The sequence below is a fragment of the Carlito syrichta genome, unplaced genomic scaffold (assembly GCF_000164805.1).
Source record: "Carlito syrichta isolate Samal-C Ts95f unplaced genomic scaffold, Tarsius_syrichta-2.0.1 Scaffold304548, whole genome shotgun sequence".
NCBI lineage: Eukaryota > Metazoa > Chordata > Mammalia > Primates > Tarsiidae > Carlito > Carlito syrichta.
This window is the reverse complement of record NW_007248644.1, coordinates 24,589-51,515: the sequence shown is the minus strand read 5'-3', so window position 1 is coordinate 51,515 and position 26,927 is coordinate 24,589. Positions and strand designations below refer to the sequence as shown.

The window sequence follows — 26,927 nt, the reverse complement described above, 5'->3', positions numbered from 1 at the left end:
TTCTTCAAATAAAACAGGGCAAAAGAGGCAGGAGAGAAACTGGGACAACTCTACATCTGCTAATGTGATCTCTCCAAACATAAGAAATTTGATCACACATGGTCTCACCAATGGAGAACTTAACTTGCATCTACATATGGAAACTCTCCTTTTCAAGAGAGTTCATCCCTAACAACATCCTGAAACACACTTGCCTTTGCCAGCAAGCATCTGGAAGAAGAAAGTTTAGAAGATTATCTTAGAAACTAGTACATTTTAAGCATCATTCTCAGCTAGGAAGATCGCAAAGTAGAAAAATGAATTTGGTTTTATGACAGTTAGGATAGAATCCTATTTCATTTACCTTCTCTCACTCTGACTCAGTCACACTGGCCTCTCTGCCCTTACTCTAACCTGGAGACCCTCTAGTATTTCAGGGTCTTTGCACTACTGTTCCTTTGTCTCAGAAGTTCTTCCTCACGTGTCTCTCTTTATTTTCTTTTTTAGAAACAGATGTTTGTTTTCTGTCAACCTTATCACGGCAGGATTTTACAGAGGGAGACAGGACACCGAGGCTACTTTGCCAGGAAGCAGTGTTTATTCATGTCAGCACCGGTTCAGCAGATTCACATCCAAATGCTGAGCCCCAAGTGCAGGGAGGCATTTGCCTTTTATATATTCTTAGCTCCTTTGTCCCCCTAATAAGGCTTACATATTAGTAACATACATTCTAATTGGGTATTTCATAGTTTAAGGTTGCAGCAGAGTTTCACATGTGCACTGCAGACTGGGGGCTACATTCCTTTCTAATATAAATCTTGCTAAGAAAGCTCTTATCTTATGGTGTTAGAAGGACTCTTTCACTATTCTGGGAAAGCTTTTATCTTACTGTACTAAGAAGGCGCTTTCTCTATCCTGGGAATGCCCTCATTTTATTAGGCTGGGGAGTAGGGGTGCTCCCTGCCTCATTATTTCCATGTTGCTTAAGAGCCTGTGGAAGAACAGCTTAAGATCACTCAGTGCTTGCCCCTACCCATTCAGTGGTCTGAGCAGTGGGATCTGCAGACCTTCTGTGGCAGGCTGAGCACTCCAGTCTTCAACAGGAAACTGCTGAATTGGCACAGGGGGCACCTGCATGCCTTCAGACCAGTCTGCAACCTCAGGTTGAGTAGCAGTGAACTCGGGAACTGGAGCAATCCACTCATGCTGAAATTGTTCTTTGGTCACAGCTTTTTCAGCAGCAGCCTGCTTTTCTTTTTCAATCTCTTCGGGAGCTCTGTAGAAGCAGAGATCAGGTATAACCTCCCACAGGTGATCATGGGAGATGGTGCCACCATGAGCAGAACTTCCAGAGCCAGCATCCGTATCAGACCCACTGAGTGAGCTCTTTTGTTGCATGGGATGGCAACGTCCACATAGCGCAGAGAAGAGTCTGTGTTACACAGAGCAATGATGGGCAGGTTAACATAAAATGTCCTAGGAACAGTAACCACCACCAGCAGATGGGGCTCCAGGAAGGCTGCCTGGATCTGGTTGGTGAAGGTTCCAGGTGTGAAGCGGCCAGCAATAGGAGTGACTCCAGTGGCAGCAACAAACTTCAGCACAGCCTATTGGCTAGTATTCCTGGAAGATATAACACTGACATCAGCAGGGTTTTCTTTTTTCTCTCTCTTTCTTTTTTTTTTTTGAGTTGGAATCTCACTCTGTCACCTCCAGCGTCAACCCACTAGGCTCTGGCGATCCTTCCATCTCAACCTTTCAAGTGGTCAGAACTACAGGTGCCCGTTACCACGCCTGGCTAATTTTTTTATTTATTTATTATAGAGATGAGGTCTTGCCAAGTTGCCCTGGCTGGTCTCGAACTTGTAAACTCAGGCAATCAACTCGCCTCAGCCTCCTAAAGTGCTGGAATTTCAGGCTGAGCCACCGAGTCTGGTCAACACCAACAGGGTTTTCAATGGCAACAGTGGTACAAGCTGCAAGCAGAATCTTCTCCCAGGTCCTCTTCAGATGCCATAACTCTTCCTTTTATAGATGTACGGTTCCATTTGGAAATCATGATTGGTACCACCTAAGTGGGCTCCTGCTGCAAGGAATTTGAGGACATCCTCCTCCTTCATTTGCAGGTCATAAGGGCTCCAGACATTGTGGAAGTTTCTCTTTAAAGTTACGACAACGGGAGTTCAGAACAACGCCATATGGACATCTATCTGGGTAGCTTGGAAAGGGATCTCTTTTTCTCATCTTGCCTGTTCTCTAGTAAAGTGTCAACTCATTAGAGATGCCTTCTCTGGCCACCCTACTTAAATTGCAGACCCCATTCCTAGTTCCAACTCCTGTTCCCTGCTTTATCTTTCTTCATAACACTTATCATTATATATCTTATTTTTTTCTTTTTCTTTTTCTTGTACCACTATATTATAAATCCTACGAGGGCAAGAACTTTTATCTATTTTTTTTCATTGGTATGTCATCAGACCTAAAAGAGTAAGAACTCAAATATTTGTTGAATAAATGAAATAGTAAATGAGTAAATGAATATTGGGCTAAAGAGCACTAGCTATAAACTGCTGCTCTAAGTATCCTGTACAAATAAAAATAATCAAATTGTTCTACAAATGATTCCCTATCATCTTCAATTTAATCTTACTCTGATTTACAGACAGTATCACATGTTTTTTGTAAGGCAATCATTTAAGTCATTCATTGACTTCTTGTTTGTCAATGACATCATGAGCACTGAAGTCTTTCCAAATATATGCTAGTAAGTTAGCTAGATGTTGAAATGCAGATGGATTCAGCAAGCCCTAATCGTGGTTATTGTGTTGTTTCATACCACCACTATACATTAATGGGTTTCCTGTCATTCTTTTTTGATACCATTAGATTTGCTGTCTGCCACAGCAGTAACAGACTGCTCTGGAGCAGATGTTCCTGAAGTATCATTGATAACAGTGTCACAAAGATTGTGCAGAGTCAAAGGCCAACAAGCTTGACTGATGAGGAGGAGGTTTGGGCAGCTGATATATTGCCTCGGTGAGGGAGATTTTATACTTCCTATGCCTCAACAGCTTCTGGAATCATCCAGTCATTTTTAAACAGAAGCCACAGCTATGCAACAGTACCTGGTCTCTTGATTTTTGCCACTTTGAAATCATTTATCATTCTCCAATTTAGCTATCTTTGCATTATTTAGCTGCACGGCTGCTAAATTTGTGTCCTCCTACATTCTGCTTATTAAAGTTGCTTCTCAGCACCTGTGGTTTATGGTGCAGAAATCTGACTTACAGTATCACCTGACTAGGCTTCTTTTGCCATTCTGTGTGCCATCAAGTTAGACTATTAGGAGAAATTTTAAATAGAGCACACTTAACTTCTCAAACTAACCAAATCCCTGCCCCCCCACCACAAACTCTATTGCATCATTATGAAATACTCTAAGTGTTGTTGTTTTGTATTTATAATTGTTATTGAGGAGTATCAACATACTTATAATTTCTTATAATCATAGACCATATGGAAGATTAAGGGTCATCCATTTTAATGAACTTTTTTCAGTCAAGAAAGTCATCGTCCCCAAAAGAGAAGTTTTTTGTAAAAGATCACAAAGCATTTAACTACCTACATGAATAAAGTTCTATAGTAGTGTCTGTACAAACCTGGTCTCCGGGTCTTGTTATCTAAAAACTGGATGTGTGATATCAAAAGATAAAGATAAAAATACATGTAAAATTTTTCTCTGTAATTCCAATTTCCTTTACTGTTCTAAAACATACTTATAAAAATATTAAGTTGAGAGAATTTCATTGTCAGCCACTATAGATTATGTATCTACATTGTGCTTGGGACTATGCTGTGGTGCTGCAGATATGACAGTTATCAACAAGACATAATTCCTGCCATCAAAGAGCTTGCAATATAGTGGGGAAGACAGATGAGTAAATAGATATAATTACAGTGAAGCATAATAAGTGGCAATATAGGAAAAATACAGCCAGCTATAGGAGCACAGAAGAGCAGTACATGACCTAGACTGTGATGGCAGTGAGGGTAAGGAAAAACTCTCTAGAAGAAGTATTTTAAGTTCAGATATGAACAACTGAGTAGCAGCTGGTGAGATGAAAAGTGGGTGGAGGGTACTGTAGGCAGAGGAAGAGGAGATCATGAGTGAAGTCCTTGAGGTGAGACAATGTATGACATGTTAGCAGATGGAAAAGAAACTCAGTATGCCTGGAAAATAGACGGCCAATAGATTAAGGCAAGAGATGCAACTCAAGATATAGAAAATATAGTATGAATTCTACAAAGGAACCACAGCTTTATTCTAAGACTAATGAAAAACTCTTTCAAGCAGAGGAGTAGCATATAACATGTCTGGTTAAATAAAGTGACTACGAAAAAAAAAGGATTCAAGAGCATTCCTAGCTTTTCAAAATAGTCAAACCCCTGCCCCTTCCCCACAAAACTATATTATTATAGTTATTAGTATTATTTAAATGTGAATAAATACTGGAGTCAGAGAGAACAGTTAAGACACTTGTGCAGTAATATAGAGAAGAATCCCGGTGGCCTGAACTAGAGTAGTGGTAGTAGAGGTGGTGAGAAATGAATGAAGTCAACAGGGAATTCAGCAGATAGATCCAACAAAACTTGGCTACTAATTTGATGTATTAGAAGAAGAAATGGAGAAATAAAAAATACAAAAAGAAGAAATGGAGAAATTATATATAACCTCCAGCTTTCTAACTTAACAAACTAGGTGGATAATAGTGTCATTCATTGAGACAGGAAACACTGAGGAGCAGATTTAAATGTGGAAGGAAAAACAAAAAGATCAATGTTAGAGACAATATATTAAAGTTGCTTTCAGAACATTCATGTAAAGTTGTACAGTAGGCCATTGGATATACACGTCCAAAGAGAAAAGATTTGGGCTGCAGATGGAGTTTAAGAGTCATAAGAACATGCATGTTAATTGCAACAATGAAAGATGATCATCTTGTGAGAAAATATAAATTAGTAGTGAAAAGAATGAAGAAAATAACACTGTAGACCAGGCAGATCCAACCTGTGGCCCACGGGCTGCATGCAACCCAGGACAGCTAGCAATGTGGCCCCACAAAATCTTTTAACATTATGTGTTTTTTAGCCTTTATTTTCTTTGTGACCCTATACATAGTTCCATTTTTGTAGTTCACAATCACACCTTATTCATGACATTGCTTTTTGGAAGCACATACATTTGTGAGTAGCTCTTTTCATTTCTGAAGCACACAAAAAGCAAATATTTCTGACGAACACCTTGAGAAATCACTAAGAATTGTGACCACTTCAACTGAACCAGACATTGATAGATTAGTTTTACAAAAGCAAGATCAAATTTTCCACTAGCTTTATGTTGTTCCCATATTTCTAAATAATAAAAATAGCAAACATAAATCTTATTACATATATACACTAACTGTGTTCTATAGTTTATGTGTGGCCCAAGACAATGCCTCTTTACTCTATGTGGCCCAGGAAAGCCAAAAGATTACTTGATGCAACCCAGGGAAGCCAAAAGGTTAGACACCACTTCTGTAGACTATTACCATTGAAGTAATAAACAGAGGAAGAAGAGTCAGATAATGGCCCTGGGAATGAATAAACTCAGAAGTCTGAGATATTCATTTTCTTGGAAAGCAAAGGAAGAATAATTTTCTTTTTTTTTTCTTCTTTTTTTTGAATTGGAGTCTCACTCTGTCACCCAGACTGAAGTGCAGTGGCCGCTCCCGGCCACCGCAGCCTCTACCGGCTGGGCTCCGGCAATCCTTCCACCTCAGCCTTCCAAGTAGCTGGAACTACAGGCATGCGCTACCACGCCCGGCTGATTTTTTGATTTATTGTAGAGATGAGGTCTCGCTGCCCAGGCGGGTCTCGAACGCGCGGGCTCAGGCAATCCACTCACCTCAGCCTCCCAAAGGCGTGGGATTATAGGCTGAGCCACCGAGCCCGGCTGGAAGAATAATTTTCATAAAGCACTGGTTGAAAAACTAAATCTTATATGCTGTTGAGCAACCAAGTGAAATAAAAATATTAATATATCTACCAGATTTAGCAACATGATTATTAGCATTTTTAAGAAGAGCAGTTTTAATGACGGTGGGGTATAAGACAGATTGATGTTCATTTATTCTTTTATTTAACAAATATATTTATCAAGAGTCTATCTGTAGCCTGGCATTGTTTAATGTTGCAGATGCAGTGGTAAGCACAAACATCATTCTCACTTTCATGGAGCTTGCAATCTAGTGAGCAAGATAGATATTAATAAAGCAGCCATGTAAATAAATACTAACTTCCAGCTCTGATGAGGAAAAGTGTTATGTATAAGTATATATGAAGTAGGAGACTGTGACCTGGAAGTTTTCTTTGTGGCAATGACATATGAACTAAAAATTAACGGCTCTGTATAAGTCAATGACACATAGAAGAGTGAAGATACTGTGGTAAATAAGGGTCCGGATGGAGAGAGATCATCTACAAAGACTTGGGACAGGAAAAAACATGGCATATCCATGGAATTTAAAAATGTGCACCTGAGGTAGAGAATAAGGGGGAGCTTGGTAAGAAACAGGGCTAAGAGAAGTAGGACAAGCTCAGCTCAGGCACAGTCTTGTTTGTTAAACTAAAGGTTTGGTTTTTATCTGATAATCAGTGGGAAGCTATTAAGAAGATACAAGTACACGTATCTCTCTTAGGGAGGGAAAGAGGCTAATATGATTATATTTGCAATAGAAAAGGTCATTCCGGCTTTGGTTGGTAAAAACAATTTGAAAGAGAGGCAGAGTAGATGCAGATAGACTAGGTAGAATTCAGATCTGCAGTAGTCCAGGCAAGAGATAACAATGGTTTGAAATAAAACAGTACAAAAGGAAAGAACTAAAGGGACTTAAAAGTTATTTAGGTGATAAAATTGACAATACTTTCTAACTGATCAGATATGGGCATGACGCAGAGGGAGGTGTCAAAAACAAGCAAACAAAACACTTCCCAAGTTTCTGTTTTGAGCACTTAAGACAACTGCAACATACTTTCTGAAAATTTTGGCTAGGAAATTGGAGAATATCCTAGTCTATTTTCTGCTGCTATAGAATACCACAGATTGGGCAATTTATAAGGAAATCTTTTTAGCTCATGATTGTGGAGGCTAGAACATCCAAGAGCATGGTGCTGGCATCTGGCAAAGGCCCTCCCATGGCAGAAGGCATCACATTGTGATAGAGTATGTGAGACAGAGAGAAAATAGCATAATAACTAACCCACTCCTACAGATCATCGCATTAATCCATTCATGAAGACAAAGCCCTCATGACCTAATCACCTCTTAAAGGTTCCACTTCTTGATATCATCACAATGGCAATTAAATTTTAACATGAGAGAACATTCAAACCATAACAAGGAGAGAAGGAGTAGAGAGGGATAAACATGAGGTTAATAAATATTTTTTTTCTATTTGCTTTTTTATTTTTTCAGATGGTTAAGATTTAAGTATGATAAAATGTTGATGAGAAGGACCTACAAAGAAGAAAGAAAAGTTCAGATACAGGAAAGAGAAGGATCAATCAAAGAACACTTTCTCTGAAAATGCAGAAGAAAATAGATTCTAGAGCACTTAGGGAAGAAGGAAATAACAGATGATGATATAGGTAAGTTATAGAGCTGGTGATGGAATGATGATGTCACATTCCAATGGCTGATATTTTCTTGGTGATCTCATCTGCTGAAAATGAAATGGTTTGTGATGGTGTTGAAGTCTGTCACAGCAGTATTTATGCTGATGAAGCGTTAAAAACAATAAAAATACCATAGGGAATTGGTAAAATAAATTATGATACATGTCTATATGTTCCAGGATATAAGATTTAAAAATCATATTGAGGAAGTATATTTTATTTTAGATCAAGAACTGTCCATTATATATTTTAAATGAAAATAATAGTTTACAAAGAGTATGCATGATATACTCACAACTAACAAAATAAACATTGAATATATATATAAAGTGGAAAAGACTAGAAAGTTATGCACCAAAATGTTAATTGCATATATTACATATACAGATATATTGTGTATATTATGTATATCATATATATGTAGAAGGACTAGAGGTGATTTACATTTCATCTCTGCACTTTTCTAGATTTTACTAATATTCTAAATAAACATGAGTAGATATATGCATATCTGTGTGTACATTATTAGAAATAAATACATATTTTATAAATAAAAATAAGCTATTTTATTGATTAATAATTTATATTATCATCATATTTTATATAACTTTTATAGTTCATTTATAATTTCCTTGCTGCAGTCCTAGCACCTCACTCATTGTAGATGCTCCATAATTATTATTAAGATGATATAAGTTAATGATTTAATTTATTTCAAAATAATAGCATAATTTATTTCACAGCTTAGTATAGAAAGTATAAAAAAATAGTTGTAGAAGTATATTTTCATTGAAAAAATATGAAGTTGAATTATATGTTAATAGGTAGGCTGGGCACGGTGGCACACGCCTGGAATCTCAGCACTTTAGGAGGGAGAGGCAGAAGGACTGCTTGAGCCCAGTAGTTCAAGACCAACCTGGGCAATATGGCAAGACCTTGTCTCTATAAAAAAGTGGAAAAAAAAATTTAACTTAGCATGGTGGTGGGTGCCTGTTAGTCCCAATTATTCAGGAGGTTGAGGTAGAAGGATGACCTAAAAATAGGAGGTCAAGGTTGCAGGAGAGTTGTGATTGTGCCACTGCACTCCAGCCTGGACTAAAGTGAGAACTTGACTCAAAAAAAAATTGGTACAATGATTTTAAACTCTTAGTACATGTTTGACATTATGATTAGTGCTTAACCATAAGAGGGATTCTGTGAGCAATTCTATACTAATATTATTGCCATTTACTGATGAGATAAGCGAGTCCCTGAGAGGTCATTGTGTCAAAATTATTCCCTGGGAAGTGGCAGAATCAGGTTTGGAACTCAGGTCTTTCTGACTCTAGAGGCATTATGCTATAATCATAGGAAGAACTAAACAGCTTTTGTCAGGCTGTTGCAGAACCCTATACCTCTTCTGCCAAATAGCACAATTTTAATTGAAACAAAACATCAAAAGAACTAATAAAAGGAAAAATTCTACTTTTTATTAATAAGTAAGTGCCATTTATTACACAAAAGATATTTGGACAGTTTTCCTGTCAGGAAAATTAATATTGCCAATGCTACAGAAACAATCACAAGCCCTGTCTCATTCCTTAAATAATTAGCAATAGTTAAAAAGGTTTTTAAAAGACAAAAATAAAAATCAAGTGAAAATTGAAAATGACACAAATGGCACTTTTTTGCCGAAAAAACTTTCAACAGCTGTAGATTTAGTCTAAGAACATTTGCTAATTGTGCTATTTCAGCCATTACCATCACTAGCTTTTATTCACATGTAGGATCAAGAGAACTAAACAAGCTGAGAACAATTTTTTTTTCTACACATAAGCAAAACCATAATCCCATTCTCATAATCTATCACCTCCTCATACTTCCAACAAACACTTATTTTATGCTTATTTTCAGGACTACCAAACGGGATATTATTCTGACACAACATGACTGAAGTGATAACAACTCTGAGTTGCTAAAGTGAAAGAGTAATCTTTATCATCAAGACACTGGTGAGAATATTGTTTTAAGTAATACTTCTATATCCTCTCCCCCACATCAACTAAAGAGCCAAATAAGCAATTAAGAAAGAAGTGAAATATATGTTTCAGCAGCAAGTGGCAACAGATAACGTCTTACTGTTAGATATTCCAAGCTGGTAATACTTGAAAGGGTATGTTTATTTGTTTTAATTTATTTGTTTTGCTGTAATTTTTTTCCTGAACCCTGTAAAATAGTAATAAAAATATTTTACATCTTTCTCTTTTCAGCTGAGAAGCTCAAAGGATTTACAAAATTGAATCATCAATACAACCTCTATAAAAGCAGAAAAATGAGAAAAAAATCTATTATATTAAAACTGAACTCATGCAATAGTTAAGAAGTAGTTTCAACATTTTCTGTCATAATATAACACATCAAAATGTGCTGCATTTTACCTATGATAATTATTTCAAATGGTTTATTTAGTAAATAGGGGAATTAAAATATAACTATTTTGGTTGACTCTGCTGGACATTTGATGTAGGATAAACCACCAACGCATCTGAATTATTTTTTGTTTTAATTTTTATTTTAAAGATGTGGAGCACAATTCAGGGTTAGGTATACAAATGGTCATTGTGCAGGTAAAATTTAGGACTCACTTTGGTCCCTAGTTCACCTGGTTTGAGAACAGGTACCCTTATTGATGAAGTGTGCCCTTCCTCCCTGGCAGTTTCCCACTACAGTCAATACCTTTCTTATAGTATTATGATAATTTTTCAGTGTCCACTTATGAGTCCACATGTGGTGCTCAGTTCTTTGTTTCTGTGATAGATTATTGAATATGATAGAATCTAAGTCCATCCAAGTTGCTGCAAAGTTCATAATTTTGTCCTTCTTTATGGCTGCATAATATTCCATCGTGTATATGTACCACATTTTTTTTATCCAGTCCACTTTCAATGGGCAGCACAGTTGGTTCCATATTTTTGCTATTGTGAATAATGTTGCAATAAGCATGTGTGTGCAGGTATCTTTTGCACAGAGTGATTTGAGTTCCTCTGGATATATTCCCAGAATGGGGATTGTGGGTGATATGGAAAGTTGATTTTTAGGTATTTTAGGAATCACCGCACTGTTTTCCACAGAGGTTGTATTAGTTTACAATCCCACCAACAGTGTAGAAGTGTTCCTTTTTCTCCACATTCTTTCCAGCATCTGTTGATTTTTGACTTAGTTTCTCAACCAACTCATCTTTGACGAAGCTTCCAGTAACAACCACTGGGGAGAGGAGAATTTATTCAAAATGGTGCTGGGAAAACTGGCTGACCATATGCAGATTAAATCAAGACCCCTACCTATCACCATACACAAAAATGAACTCTAAATGGATCAAAATCCTAAAAAGAAACCTCAAACTATAAAAACCTTAGAAAATGTAGGAGACACCCTTATGGAAATTGGAACAGGCAAACAATTCCTGATCAAAACCCCAAATGCCCATACCACAAGAGATAAGACAGACAAGTGGAACCTCATCAAACTGAAAAGCTTCAGCAAAGCCAAAGAAACCATCAAGAGAGCAGAGAGACAGACTACAGAATAGGAAAAAAATAATTACCAACTATATATCTGACAAAGGCCTAACATCTAGGAACTCAAACGTGCTGAAAAGAAAAAAAAACCAAACAGCCCTATTAAAAAATGGACAAAAGATATGAATAGACACTTCTCAAAAGAAGACATACTAGTAGCCAACAGATACATGAAAAAATCCTCAGCCTCATTAATCATCAAAGAAATGCAAATTAAAGCCACACTGAAATACCATCTAACTCCAGTCAGGATGGCCAGCATAGGAATTCTTTAAACATAGAGAAGAAATGCTTTATTAGTGCCCTTTGTCTAGCAGGGCTTTTCCCTATGAGAAAGGTTAAGATAGAGACAAAGGCTTGCAGACATAGTATAATCTCAGAGGGCAGGACTGAGGTACAAAAGAGGAAAACAGGGAAGAAGGAAGAGCCCATACAAGGTGATTATAGAGGAATGGAAAATTATCTGCTCTGAATATTCACTGATTCCTTTGCTCTGCTACTGAGAGACTAACTCATTCCCTCTCAATCCCTTCATTTAGTCAACATTTCTGAAATTAGGACTAAATGGCCTGAAATGGGCCACATGACATTGAAGAATATCCTAATTGCCCTCTGTTGCTTTCTTCTCTTTTCCCTTTGAAACCCTTAATGTGCTCCACACTCAGAGAAACATTTTCTTTGTTTCTCCATCGCAACTGCCTGAATAGAGTACCCATTACCTTGCAGCTTGAGTGTCAGAGAATGTTTTAAAATTCAACAGCATGTTTCCCACTATTACATGGCAAATGCTTGATCTTGAAGAGATCTTTCGAGAAGTCGTATGAAAAGCATCTCAGAATCATCTAACAAAGGGATAAACATCAAAAAGAAAGGAATAAACATCCCTCGTGAGTCAAGAGTTGTTGCCCGGGCATCAAGTCCTCCATACAACTGGGTAGTATAAGCTTGAGTGTGAACAGATTTTGATGGGTGCCTCATGCTTCAGCATCAGGGAAGGTCTGGGATAGGAAGCAGAAGACTCAGGGTGCTGGCCAAGGCAAGGTACTCAGGCTACACATGTGAGGACCTGAAAGGCCCTGTTTCTGTGTGAACAGGTCTCTTTGATAAGAGCTGGAATGAGAGGCTAAGCTGAGAGAATCTGAAGTGATGCCCAAGAGGTATCTATGTGTGACTTTTTGGGTCGCATTCTTGCCTTCCTATCTTCATGGGAAGAAACACCTGACCTTCATAAATTTTCTTCCATCACTATGTGGATCACTTTTTCTGCATTCACTTGAAGGACTTTTGTGTGTTTATTCAACTTGCCTCTCTCAATGGAAGATGATTTTAGTAGATGCTGTTAATGGCTCACCCAGATCCCTTTTGCCATTTTCTGGTTGCTGTCACTACTGGCTACTAATTGCTCAGAGCAGCACCCTTTCCTGAATAATTACCCTACAACAGGTGTTTTCTCACCCAAGAAGATATTCCCCCAGCCCCAACTCAGGTGGCAGCACACACCCAACGACTGACTGGTCAACTGATTCATAGGTCTCTTCAAGGCAGGACTTCATCTACAGTGAAATGTATGCAGTAGTGTTTTGGTAAACTGATGCTTTAAAACATGTGTATTTACTTGGAATGGGAACAAACAGGGTTTTTCCTATACACACTCTGTTCACTCAACACAACACTTCTAACACCAGATATGTGAGAGCTTTTCCCCACATATCAAGTATTTCTGCAGCAGATACCAGCTGAGTGTCCTATGAGTCAATTCAGTTTTGACACTAACTACCCGGAGATAGCATCAGATTCCATAGATTAAGGACTTTGTCCCACAGGTCTGCCCCCACCTAAGATGTCAATCACAATTCCCAAGTTGCAAACTGTACTCCTGACCAACTGGCTATAATTTGAGGTTCCCGTGACCTCCTTTTTAGGTTTGATCAATTTGCCAGAGTGGCTCACGGAACTCATGGAAACACCTAAATTATGTTTAACCATTTATTATAAGGGTTGTTGCAAATGATACAGATGAACAGCCAAATGGAAGACATACATAGGGCAAGGTATTGGAGAATGAACTTGGAGTTTCTACTCTCTCTGGGAGTACCACCCTCTAGAAACCTCCACATGTTCAGTTATCTTAAAGCTCTCAAACCATGTCCTTTTGTGTTTTATGGAGGCTACGTTGCATAGGCATAATTAATGACATCATTGGTCATTGGTTATCATCTCAATCTTCTGCCTTCTCTCCTCTGTGGAAGTCAGCAGATAGGACTGAAAGTTCTGACTTTCTAATCACATGGATGGTTTCCTGGCAAAGAGCCCTCATCCTGAGGCTACCCAGGAGTCCATAAAGAGTTGTCTCATTAAAACAAAAGATGTTACTATCACTCAAAGAATTCTGTGGGATTTAGGAGCTCTGTGTCAGATGCTCCTATCACTTAGGAGATTACAAAGGTCTTAGGAGCTCTGTACCAGCAACCTGGAGTCAAAGTCCAAATGTTTGAACAAAAGATTCTCCTAGAGCCCCTGTCTACAAGTTTTATCAGCTCTGTGCCAGGAAAGGAGTGTGGAGGTGGGGGGAACAGGGGCCAAAAATATATTTCTTATTATATCACAACATCACAGTAGTGTTTGCTGATTTCTGTGGTGTAAATTCTCCCACTGTGGCTGATGTCATTCTACCAATCTGACATCATTAAACACAGAGTTGGGAAGAGATGTGCACAATCTGTTCTTACAAGCCTGCTCCAACACACTGTTCAATTCATACTCCAGAGATTTGTGTGGAATTAGGGTAAAGTTAGGGTCCAACTGAAGCTATTCTGTTTTTCTCAGCAACTTTCCCTGCCCTAGCCTGTTTCCCTCACTTCCCTACAAACTCCCCCTGATTGTCTTCCCTCAATGAAGCATCTAAACAATAATTCTTGTCTTCCCTCAATGAAGCACTTAATAATTCTGGCCACAGGTTCTGTTTCTGGGGAAAACAACTGAAGACAATGACAGAGAGAATTAACTGCTTGCTCTCATTTTTAGCTGTCCATCTGTCCCATCTCGAGGAACACTGTGGTCTATTAGCCACCACTATAGAGCTCTCTGGATCAGGTTCCCTGGCTACCATTCCAAACCTGTCGCTTGTTATAATTGTGCTCACCTGGCTTCTAATGGTTAAGCACAATAGCCTGACTTCTGTTATTCCAGGATCCCATAATCCCTCATTGTTTTCAGGGAACTCAGTTCTGTAACTATATATTTTATCTTCCACCTTTGTAGCCAAAGGATGGCCACCACCGTGCTTCTCAATGATGACAGCCTTGTCTCACCAACACATTCCTTATCACTTTTGTAAGTGGGCTTTCTACCAGAGCTTCCTGGAGGAACATAGATGTTGGTGTATTTTCTGATTATACATAATACTCCCACTCTAGCATGCCCTCTTCATTAGGCATTTTGATTCCTTTTTCTATTGTCTTCTGTGGCCATTCTGAATTCTTATTTCGCTTACTTTGGGAAATCAATTTATTCAAACTTCCAAGTGTCATCCTAGCACCATTATCCAGGGACTTTGCCAGAGTGTTTAAAATATATATTACAAAAGTATACATCCATATTGATACATTCTCACTTATCTAACTATATGAGAGGGGACCCCTTCCCCCAAAAAGGAATTATCTTTTAGAGGGTGGGCCCCTTGTAGTACAGGCTTCTTCTGCTAGGTAGTGTTCTAGGAACCCATTGGCGTCAATGTACCAGCCAGTGTTGTTGTGAGAAACTGCATTTGGCTTCAGTGAATATTTTTTTGAAGATTCTTCCAACGCGTTTGCCCATTTCATGATTGACGAGTGCACCTGCCCACACCGTGCTGAGTGTTCAGCAGTTTTTGACCAAAAATGGCATGACCCACTTGCCCCACACTCTGTTCATCGGATCTCACTCTGCATGCCTTTTTTGTTTGTTTCTCCGAATGAAAAAAGTCCTCAAAGGGAAACATTTCGCTGATATGGAAGAGGTGAAACAAAAAATGGCAGAAACAATAAAAGGCATCAAAATCGATTAGCTCAAAAACTGTTTGGAGGCGTGTCAAAATTGTCTCAATAGATGAATTGCATAAAACAGAGAGCATAAGTACACAATTTTTTGATAAATAAATTCCGGATTTTGGGGAGACTTCCCCTTGTATGTTTTCCCAATCCAATCTCCCTTGATCCTTCACTCTCACAATCCAGTCCCATAAATATTGTCCCAGATCCTGCTGGTACATATTGGCTAGGTTCTTACGCTCTTTGGCTTAGTCTTTTTTCCTGCCTTACCAAACTCAACTCTTCCTCATCCAGGTTATGTGGAATATGGCTCTAAGTATTGCTTTGGTGGCCAGGAGGGAAGCTGAGGATAAAATCTGAGGGAGCAGAGGTTTTCTTGCAAGAGAGGACTCTGCATTATTATCAAGTAATACAGGAGTACTAATTTTTAACAAGAAGGAGTAGATCACTTCTGTAAACCCAGCTACAAGGAGTCAGAGGAATCATGGAATTCAAGATTTTTTAAAAGCGACTTTATTGACAAATAATATAATTCACATACCCTACAGTTTACCCATTTAAAGTGCACAACTCAATTTTTTAGTGTACATATTTACAGATATGTGCAACCGTCACCACAGTCTAATGACAATGTCTTCACCAATCATAAAGAAACACCACATCCTTTAGCTATTTCCTCCCTATCCTTATGAATAGAGAGTGAACCATATGTGTTTGCTTGTGTCTGGTTTATTGCACTTAGCATAATGTGTTTAAGTTTCATTCATGTTGCAGAATTCAAGGGTTTCAATCAAATGTCGCCATTCCATATCTCTGACCGCAACTTCTCAACCCGGACCTTTTCCTTGGTGTAATAAACTTGTGAAAGGTGGGAACATAACCCTTCCCTGGGTTTGCACTGCCATTATAATTAAGTCCTGGGTCTGATCCTCTGGTAGCAGAAAATGAAAGTCTCTTTAAATGCTTCCAAAGTCCTCTGACTTTCACACTTCATCTTAAATTGCTGATGAATCACTCTCAGCCGTTCATTGTTTCTTCAATGCATTTATCATACTCAGCAATAGCCAGCTATTGTCCATTGTCCTTATCACTACTTATCATTAGTACTTGTTCTGACTCTCTCAAACTCCTGAGATATAGCCACTACCAGTGCATTTCCTTCCACTCTGAGAATGTTAACAATTGCATTGCTATTACACCAAAGGCTCTCCATACTCCACCTACCACCAGTGACAGTGTTTTCATCTCCAGCCAGGTAATGAGTGATCTAGCTCCAGTATCCTATTTTAAAGTTTCCTTCCTTCAAGTACACCTAGCACCAACTATCCTAAGTAAGGTCCTCTGTGACAGACCCTGAGATGGATATTTGTGAGTAGAAAGTTTATTGAGGGTTTTCTGAAACAATGCTTATGCAGGAATGAAAGAAGCAAGATTGGAGAGAGGAATAAGTTTAACTGCAGAGAAGTAGCAACAAAGGTCTCATCTGATCCTACAAGGAGCTTTAGAGCTCAGATGATCGCTCAGACTTTTAAATTGAGCAGTCATTGGATGTGGGCCGCCCCAATGTAGGAGAATAACTTTGACTAAGACAGCTGCCTTGATTGGTGGGCATTGTCCAAGCAGAGACACAGTTGTTTGAGCTTCAGCAGAAAACACCCCCAGCAGCTAAAACCCTTATCTTGAATGTAAGTCTGGGGTAACATATTATAGCAGGGGTCCTCAAACTTTTAAAACAGGGGCCCAGTTCACTGTCTCTCAGACCGTTGGAGGGGCGGACTATAGTTTAAAAAAGCATTTGCATTAGCACTGAGCGCTATTTGCGTTATCACTGTGATGCAACTCCCCTAGAAACCACCCCCAGCCAACTAACCAACTTCAAAAAAAAAAAAAAAGCCTCTCCTAACTTCAAAAAAAAAGGCTCTCCTAACTTCAAAAAAAAGACGGCTCTCCTAACTTCCAAAAAAAGGCGCCCCCTATCTGCAAAAAAAAAAAAAAAAAAAATAGACCTCCTAACTTCAGGGGGAAAAAAAGGCCCTATTAACTGCAAAACTAAAAAAAAAAAAAAATAGACCTCCTAACTTCAAAAAAAAAAAAAATCCTAACTTGTTCTTACCTCGGTCCTCAGGCAGCAGCAGGCTCTGAACAGGCAAGCTCATGACTCATCCATCACACCCGAGACTGAGAGGAGTCGAGAGACAGAGAGAAGGAGGGGAGTCGGAGAGTGCGACACACATTCCACACATGCGCACTGCGGCCCGGACGAGTCGGCTGCTAGGCAGGACAGGCAGCGGCGGCAAAAACACCCGGTGGGCCGTATAAATGTCCTCGGTGGGCCGCAGTTTGAGGACCCCTGTATTATAGCATCCATTGCGATGTCATAATCCAGAACTCGTCACTGCCAATGACTGCCATGTTTCTAAAATCTCAGTTTCAATTTCCTGTTTTTCAGCCATCACTTCCTATTTTTTAAATCTCATACCCTAAAATACCCTAACTTCAATTATCTTTGAACTGAGGCTTTCCAAACTATTGATACTGTTTTGTGCTCCCCGCGCTCTTGAATTCCTCTTACCTATCTTGAATCCATGATTAATCAGTTAATAATTTACTTACATATAATATAAGGTAATACTCTTTGTCCCCTCTCACGCTCATCCTCTTTTGACAAAAGTGTAACTTTACCTATACTCAACTGCTATAGACGGAATTATGTACCACTGCAAATTCATATTTTGAAGCCCTAACTCTGATGTGTCAGTATTTGGTAATAGAATTCTTATGAGGTAATAAAGGTTAAATGAGGCCATAAGAGTGGGGCCCTAATTCAATAAAACTGGTGGTCTTATAAGGAAAGGAAGAGAGAAATCTTGCTCAGAGGAAAGTCCATGTGGGGACAAAGCAGTTGTCTACCAGCCGGGAAGAAAGCCCTCACCAAAATGTAAATCCAGTCAAACCTTGGTCTGGGACTTAACAGCCTCCAAGACTGTGAGAAAAATAAATTTCTACTGTTTAAGCTAACCAGTCTGTGGCATTTTGCTATGGCAGCCTGAGCAGACTAATTCACCAATTCTCTGCTGATTCTGTATCTGCACCTTTGCAGTTGAATTTGGCTAAAGAAGCATACCTAATCACACTAAATATCTCATGAATTTCAAGTACACACTTAGTAATACCTGGTAATCATAATAAACGTCCAACTTACTTAATTTTTCTACTCTCTTAAATAAATATTCCATATTTTTCTCACTCTTCAAACTCCCAACACTCCTTGCCCCATTCTTATGAGAGATAAAAATTTTACCTCTTCATCTTTGAGAAAGTTGAAGCAATCAGAAAAGAGTTTCTACAGATCCCACCAAAACCACATCTATCCACTCACCAGTAACAGCAACCACATTCTCTGCCTTCCTACTTGTTACCACAGATGAAATACCCATGTTTCTAAAAGCTCATCCTTCCTTTTGTGCAGCAGATTCCATCGCTTCTCAACTACTCAAGGGAATCTTTCCGGCAGTTCTCTTCTACATCATTAATTGTTTCCTCTCTCCTGGGTCATTCCATCAACATACACACATGCTATTATTTCTCCCATTAAATTAAAAAAAAAAAAAACTTTAGTCCTAGTCTTCCTCATGAATTAATGCTTTATTTGCTCTCCTTTTCACTAAAACTCTTTAAAGAATAGTTTATACCTTGTTGTTTCAAATTTCTCTTCTTTTACTCTCTTAAACTCACTTTATTTCATCTTCAGCTCCCTGCTACTCCACTGAAGCCACTCTTCTCAAGGTCATCAATGACTTCCATGTCATTAATTCCAGTGGTCAATTCCCAGTCTTCAGTTTACTTGATCCAACATGGCAGTTCGAAACTGGGGTGATTTTACCCACCAGGTGTCATTTAGTAACATCTGTAGACATTTTTGGTTGTCACAATTTTGGTGAGGAGACAAACTACTGGCATGTAAAAGTAGAGTCTAGAGATGCAGCTAAACCTCCTACAATGCATACATGGGACATCCCCCATCATCATTACCACCATCAAACAAAGAATTATCTAGCCCAAAATGTCAAAAGTGTGAAGGCAGAAAAGCCCTAACCAGTATCATCTGGCACACTTAATTCATTTCTTTTGCTTGAATTTCAAAATACCACTTTTTAAATTTTTCTCCTACTTTCTTGGGTACTCATTCTCAGTATGTCCCTCCATTTCTAATGTTGGAGTGCCCCAGACTTGGTATTGTACCTTTTTTCTTCTCTAGCTACACTCACTCCTTAGGTGGTTTCCTCTATTTTCATGGATTTAAATGCCATCTCTCTGCTGTCAACTTCCAAAATCATACTTCCATGATCTTTTCTTCAGATTACTGTACTGGTTTCTATAACAGATTTCTGTGCTGATTTCTGTACAATTGCCTACTTACACCTCCACTTGATATTTCGTAGGCATTCCAAAACTTAATATGTCTAAAACAAAATTTCTTACCTTCCTTGCAAACCTGCTCCTCTCAGTCTTCTCTATCTAAAAAAATGGAAACTCAATTCTTCAGTGGTTTAGGCTGTAAATCCACGGTATCATCACTGACTTCTCTTTTTCTCTCACATCTTATACCCAACCTCTCATCTGGGTCTATCTTCATCATATAGTCAAAATATGACAACTTCTTACTATCTCTACTTTTGCTTCCCTGGTGCAAGCCATATCACCTCTCACCTGAATAACTGAAATATAATCCTAGCTGTTCTCTCTGATACTACTCTTTTTTCCACTACAACCTATTTTTACACAGAAGCTAAAGTGATCTTTTAAAATTCATATGACCAAAGCCTTCTAATGACTCTTCATTTTGCTTACCATAAAAATCAAAGTCCCTACGATGGCTGACAAGGTCCTATATGAGCTTGCCTGTCTTTACCTCTTTGACCTCATCTCCTGCCACTTTCTCCCTCAGTCACTCTGCTCCAGCTGCACTGACCTCCTGCTGTTCATCAAATTCACAAGGCATATTTCTCCTTCAGGGCTTTGATAATGCAATAGTATCTCTTACATAGCCATATGCTTGGTACTCCAGTCTCTTAAGTCTTTGATCCAATATTACTTTTTCAATGAAGCCTACCCAAATCACCCTATTTACAATTGTAACTAATATCTACACTCTCTATAGCTCTTACTGCACTCTTTCTTTTTTAAAATCATTGTCATTATCACCTTCTAATATACTACATAATTTACATATTAGTTATTATTTTCTCCCTTGAAAGCAGGAATCATTGTCCATTTTGAACACTGACATATCTCAAGTGTCTAGAAGAGTGTCTGGCATATAATATGTGACCCCAAATATTTGTATGAATTGTGATTAGAAGGAGATTTGGTGCCAGTTTCTGACACTAGCCTTGCAATAAATTAATTTTGAAGGGCAGTGAAAAAATTTTGTTGAACTTCTTTTCCTATGTCTTTCATGGGAATTGTAATGATAAGATCAAAAAATCTGTATTTTAAAACAAAATTCAACTTTCTCTTATATGTGATGATTCCAGGCATCAACTTTGCTATCCTTGAGTTTTGGCATATCTTCCTTCTTCTTCATCCACTGCCAGTGCTTTAAAGTTTGAGGAGCGTCAAACTTTTATATTTATTTTGAGATGTATCATACACATTACACTAACTGAATTCATTTGCATACCTAATTAGTTTTGAAGCAGCACTTTAACTCTATTGCTGCTATACCTCTCTCATCCTCATCCCCATCTCACTTTGTTCAGAGAGAAGAAATTGGCTTTCTGCACCAAAGGTTTCTTTTCAATATGCTCTTTCTTTTTTCTTCCTTAATCAGAATACAGAAAAACCTTTGCTTGTTCTCTTACATTAAGAACAAAATAGAATCTTGGAAAGCACATTCCAGGACTCTAAGTACTAAGCAACTCCCAGGGATGGTTTCATTTGTATTTTGAGAGAAGACAACTGAATCCATTCGCTTTTCTGAATCCTCTCTTCCTTTCTTCTGAATGCTTATTTTGGATCAAACACTATAGATCATTCATTCAGTTACCTAGCAAACTCCTAGCATTTTATTTTCAACCTGACTCATTTCCAGATACTTCTTACGGGTACCAATTCCCTTAGCCTACTTTTTGACTTTTCTCTTCTAAAGATTTAAATAAAAACCTCAATGGCACATGGTAAATTTTAAACAAAAATACATGATTATTTCCTCACAATGAGTAAGGCTACTGGGTCTGTAAACCTAAGAATTGAAAAGCTAAATGCCTTGTTGAGGTCTTATGATAAAGCCAAGCATGGAACAAGTAACCTAAATCACAAGGTTTGAAATGGTGCAACAGGACTCATAGAACTATATGCAAAGAACATTTCCACTCTTTGCCATCCTGTGCTTTGAAGCTCTAAGTCTCTTTCCTGACCAGATGATTATGTTCATTTTTATATTTGTCTTTCTTTGTGTAAGGAAATTATTAAAATCAAATGCATTCCGAACATGTTTGCTATTATATTAAACTGAATTGTAGTGATTTATAAGTTTTTTATGTATTGTCAGAAAGCATTGTAGAGTTAGAGTTCTAAATTTCTTTTTGATTGTCTTGATATGCATGGACACCATTTACAAACATTGTGCATTGGCAATGTTCTGTCTAAGATTTGCAGTTCATGAGGCCTGGGCTGGTGTCAGTTTATTAAAGTCACTACTCTTACCTAGTACATTAGCTGGTACTGAGTGATTCTGTCGGCACCTGCCAACTAATATTTCTTCTCATTTCTCCAACCTGAATCCAGATTACTTGGGTTTAAAACTGGAGTCAAAAACAAACTTATTCACATATACATATGTTTTGCTGATAGTAATTAAGAATTTTAGCTCAGTTTTCAGTTTCTGAGTTATGTGGGTGGGAAAGACAACAGCAAAATAGTCAAGGGAACTGGAGGATCACTGGGACTTGGTGACACATTGAATGTGGGTGGTAGTCACAAGTAGAAAGCTAGACAGGAAGTGCCTCTTGAGTCTTTGGGCTAACTATCAAGATGCATCATGTTTACAAACAAATAGTAGAATAATGACAAATTTTCAGTTTACTTTTCCCACTGCAATATAAACAGGTTAGAACAAATTTTAATTGTTTCATTCTTCGTCTCTCTCTTGATATTTGATGGTCACTTTTCAGGCATTTTGTTAACATACCAGTTGCAGCCTCATGATAAGCTGCTTTGATTAAGAGAATTTCTGAGTACTTAGAATCAAAAGGGAGTTAGAAATTATTTTGCCCATTCCTCTGAATTATACAGCTAGAAAGCTAAGATCCAGAGACTCAAAGGACATGTTCAAATTCATACATCAATTTGGAAACAGACTAAAATTTAGAGGTTCTGAACCAATTCTTTTAAGTTTTCTTCATCACATTGCTTAAATTAGAAATTATTAATAATTTTGTCTTTTTTAAAAAAAAAACTGTAAATATGTTATCAGCAAGCCTTGAAAATGTATTTCAGTTGTGATATTCAGTCACTTGCAAAATCATTTTAAGATATTACATTTTTAAGATATCATTTTAAAGACATTTAGGACATTTTAAATATACCATTTTAAAAATATTTAGGACATTTTAAAGAAATCATCACAATGTTGTAGAGTTGGTTAAAATCATGAGTAGGATTTGATAACATTTTCAAAACATAGCAACATCTACTTGTACTAAACAGTAGCCACAGAACACCTTCTCCATTGTTAGTATTTTTCTTTTTTCTTTCTTTTTTTTCGAGTCAGAGTCTCATTCTGTAGCCCAGGCTGGAGTGCAGTGGTCTGAACATGGCTACTGCAGTCTCAACCTGCTGGGCTCAGGTGATCCTTCCACCTCAGCCTTCCAAGTAACTGGAACTACAGGCACGTGCCACCATACCTGGCTAAACATTTGATTTATTGTAGAGACGAGGTCTGCCAAGCTGGTCAGGATGGTCTCAAACCCCTGGGCTCAGGCAATCCTCTTTCTTTTGTATCTCAAAATGTCGGGATTATAGGCATGAGCCACTGCACCCAAAGGATTTTATATATGTACGGGGACTCCCCCCAAAAAATTAGAATTATCTTTTGGAGTACAGGCTTCCCCCTCTAGGCAAGTGTTCTAGGAACCCATTGGCATTGTGTACCATCTAACATTGCTGTGAGAGTCTGCCTTCAGTCTCAATGAATTTTTGTTAAGATTCTTTCAATGCATCTGTCCATTTCATGATGTGTGATTTACATGAACAATCTGCCCACACTGTGCTGAGTATTCAGCAGTTTTCGACCAAAAATGACATGATCCCTATATCCCACCCTTCCTATTCACCCAATCTCACCCCAAAATTTTTTGTCTATTTGTTTCCCCGGATGAAAAAAAGTCCTCAAAGGGAAATGTTTTGCCGATATGGAAGAGGTGAAACAAAAATGGCAGAAGCACTAAGAGGCATCAAAATGTATGAGTTCAAAAACTGTTCTGAGCAGCAGAAAAGGCGTCTCGATGGGTGTATTGCATCAAATAGCGAATACTTTGAAAGTGACTGAAGTTTAAACATAAAATAATACACAATTTTTCATAAATAAATTCTGTTTTTTTGGGGGGTCTCTCTCGTATTCTCTTTCAGTGGAATGAGCTACTCTAAAACCCTCTCCACTACTAGCTTTACTTATTAGCCTAAAATTAAAGCCCTGTCATCCATGACAAAGAAAAGACATTAAACAGAGTAAGCAAACTGGCATCAGCTACTGTTTGGCAGGACACTTCCTACATAGTCAAAGTAAACTTTCCAAGAGCAGCCAGTCTGGTGTGTCTATCACTGTACCACATCTTTGTCTATGAAGAACTGGATGTCACCTATAAAGCACAGGTTAAAACAAAGAAATAAATTGCAATGTTATTTCTATAGATACTCAGATGGTAAATGGAATGGTACTTATAATTCAGTGAGGAAGTTAAAAGTAATTTACTGAGAGATAATTTAATTTGTTCCTAAGATCACCTGCCTCCTGTAGTACAGACAAAACTGTCTAACAGAAAATGGGGCATGATAATATCACTCTTTAAATAGAGCTAGCAAAATGGAAATACAATCGAAACATATTACAAGATACAGATACATAGGGAATAGTTGACCAAAGCATTTGTGTTTTTATACTGCCCCAAATCAAGTTAGTTTTTCTCTGTTAATACAAGGACTGCTACTCTTTAAAAAAAAAAAACCAACAATAAAACAATGAAACTGAAATTTTTGAGACAATCTCAGCAAATAAATAAATTATGATCAAAGCTAGGCCATTATCTTTGTCTGAGAATATCTGGTGCAAACTTTTTGAATATTATATGAATTGCTGAATAACAAAATATAGGCAATCCAAAAATCAGTACAATTACCAAATTAACAGAATAAAAAAGAAAAACCATTTGATAATCTCAATAGATGCAAAAAAAGCATTTGACAAAGTACAATCTCCATTCCTGAACCAAAAAAAAGAAAGAAAAAACTCTCTTAGAAATCCAGGAATAGATGGGAATTTCCGTAATTTTTAAAAAACAAAACAAAACAAAAAAACAACTCTGAAAAACCTGCAGTTAACATCAAGAGGGTAATAAATGGAATGTCTTCCTGGTAAGAACAGGCACAAGGCAGGAAGGAAGTTGAGGGAGTTGAGGCTAGAGTCTCAATCTTCTCTGTGAAGGAAGTAATGTTCTCTGCTAGTGTCCAGTTTTTAGTCTATCACTCTGATATTGTTCACAGATATTGCAGAACTAAAAAGAAGAAAAAGAAAACTAAATACTTGACTTTGAAGTAATGTTAAAAGTCAAACATTTGTTACAAAAGTTTGAATTCACTAAATCCTGTATGCCAAGCACTACATCCCAAGGATTATACACACACACACACACACACACACACACACACACACACACACACACTGAGTCTTAATCTGTGGCTCAGGCTGAGTTCAGTGGCCAATCACAACTCACTGTCACCTCAAGTTAATTCTTGGGCTCAAGCAATCCGGCCTCAGCTTACTGAGTAGCTGGGACTATAGGCACAGGCCACCATACCTGGCTAATTTTTTGTAGAGATGAGGTTTCACTATGCACCCAGGCTGGCCTTGAAATCCTGGCCACAAGCAATCGTTGCACCTTGGCCTCCCAAAGTGCTGTGATTACAAGTGTGAGTCACTGTGCCTGGCCTGATTTTTTTATGTATTGACCTAAGAATTTAAAAGGCTACTAAAATAATGGTACTTGATTGTAAGTCATTTGTATGTGTTTTTCTTAAGCAGACTACATAAAGATCTGCTATATACTGCTAACAGAACATCCACAAGACCTCTCATGGGTGAAATCAACTGACCTCACTAGCTTGAAGTCTCCATCGGGGAGCACATCACAGTGCAAAGGGTTACACTGTTGTACTACATTACCCAGATAGCTGATTTGCTTGTCACCAATTAGAGCAATAACCCTGACTTTCTGTAATGCACTCTCTGTATTCTTCTCCTACATTGCAATTAATGCTTGCAAGAAAGCGAGGTGAAGATGAGAAAAATACCAGTAAATCACATTTAATCATCTTTCAATTTTTGTTTGCCTTTGACTGCTTTGTCCCTCCTATTCCTCATGGATTCCTGGGTCTGCATTTGAAATAATGCTTGTAGTCGCTTCTTTCTGTGATTTTTGATTGATTGACAAGTTGTATAGCAGCACATTGTTCTGTTCTACCATTTTCCCTGTGGGTGGTACTGCACAATAGTGATGAGGAACTGTAATGACACTGCATCAAAAGTTACTAAAATATACATATGACATGAACTTCTTCATTGCATGAAGCTGGATCCCTTTATTCATTTGCTTACATCTCTTTTGTATGTGACAGTGATGGAAAATGTTAACCCTCTGCTTCCCAAACCTATTCAAATAGATTCTAAATGCTCTTCAGAGACACACACTTTAATATAGGTGTATTCTGGGGACTTAAAGCGCAGCCACTCTTTATATTTATGCAATCTCCTTCCTAAGTACTTCCTATCAGAGGAGATTTAAAGCAGATGGAAATTATTCAATGTAGTTATGAATTGAAAGCTCATAAGCTAGCTGCTCTTCAAAGTGCTCAGAACACCTGGGCTACCAGAATCGCTGAAGTAGACAATGGCATTTATCCTGAGATTACAGCATCATCTATTCTACATGGTATTTTTGTCTTTAGAGTGCAAGAGGGATGCCAGTGCTTCTCAGTGCTTAATTGGTTTTCTCCCTTGACTTTAATTAAACTCACCCTAAGCTTGCAAAACCTCAAGACTGGCTGCTTAAGAGTGAGAAGCCCCAGTGTTTCCAGCTTTGAATACAGTATGATAAAGAATCAATTGTACTGTTTCATTAACTGAGTTTGTGACTATTTTATATTTTTTTAGATAGCAACATTGTTACATAATCAACAACACTCTAAAAATTGTTTTGTCGTGGATGAAAAGGCATCATTTTTGTAAATCTCCAACAGGATTTTAGAAAATATCTAACTTGCCAAGCTGCAATGCATATGTTCACTGCTCGGCAATGTACCATTTATATTATGCTCAACTTTAAAGATTCATTATTTACTGTTGTGACATTATCTTGGTATCATTTACATC

General features: G+C 38.0%; 1 pseudogene; it reads right to left on the bottom strand.

The window, feature by feature from the left end:
* Nucleotides 1–991: 991 nt before the first annotated feature.
* LOC103262535 overlaps nt 992–26,927 on the bottom strand; it is a 38,403-nt pseudogene continuing 12,467 nt past the window's right edge.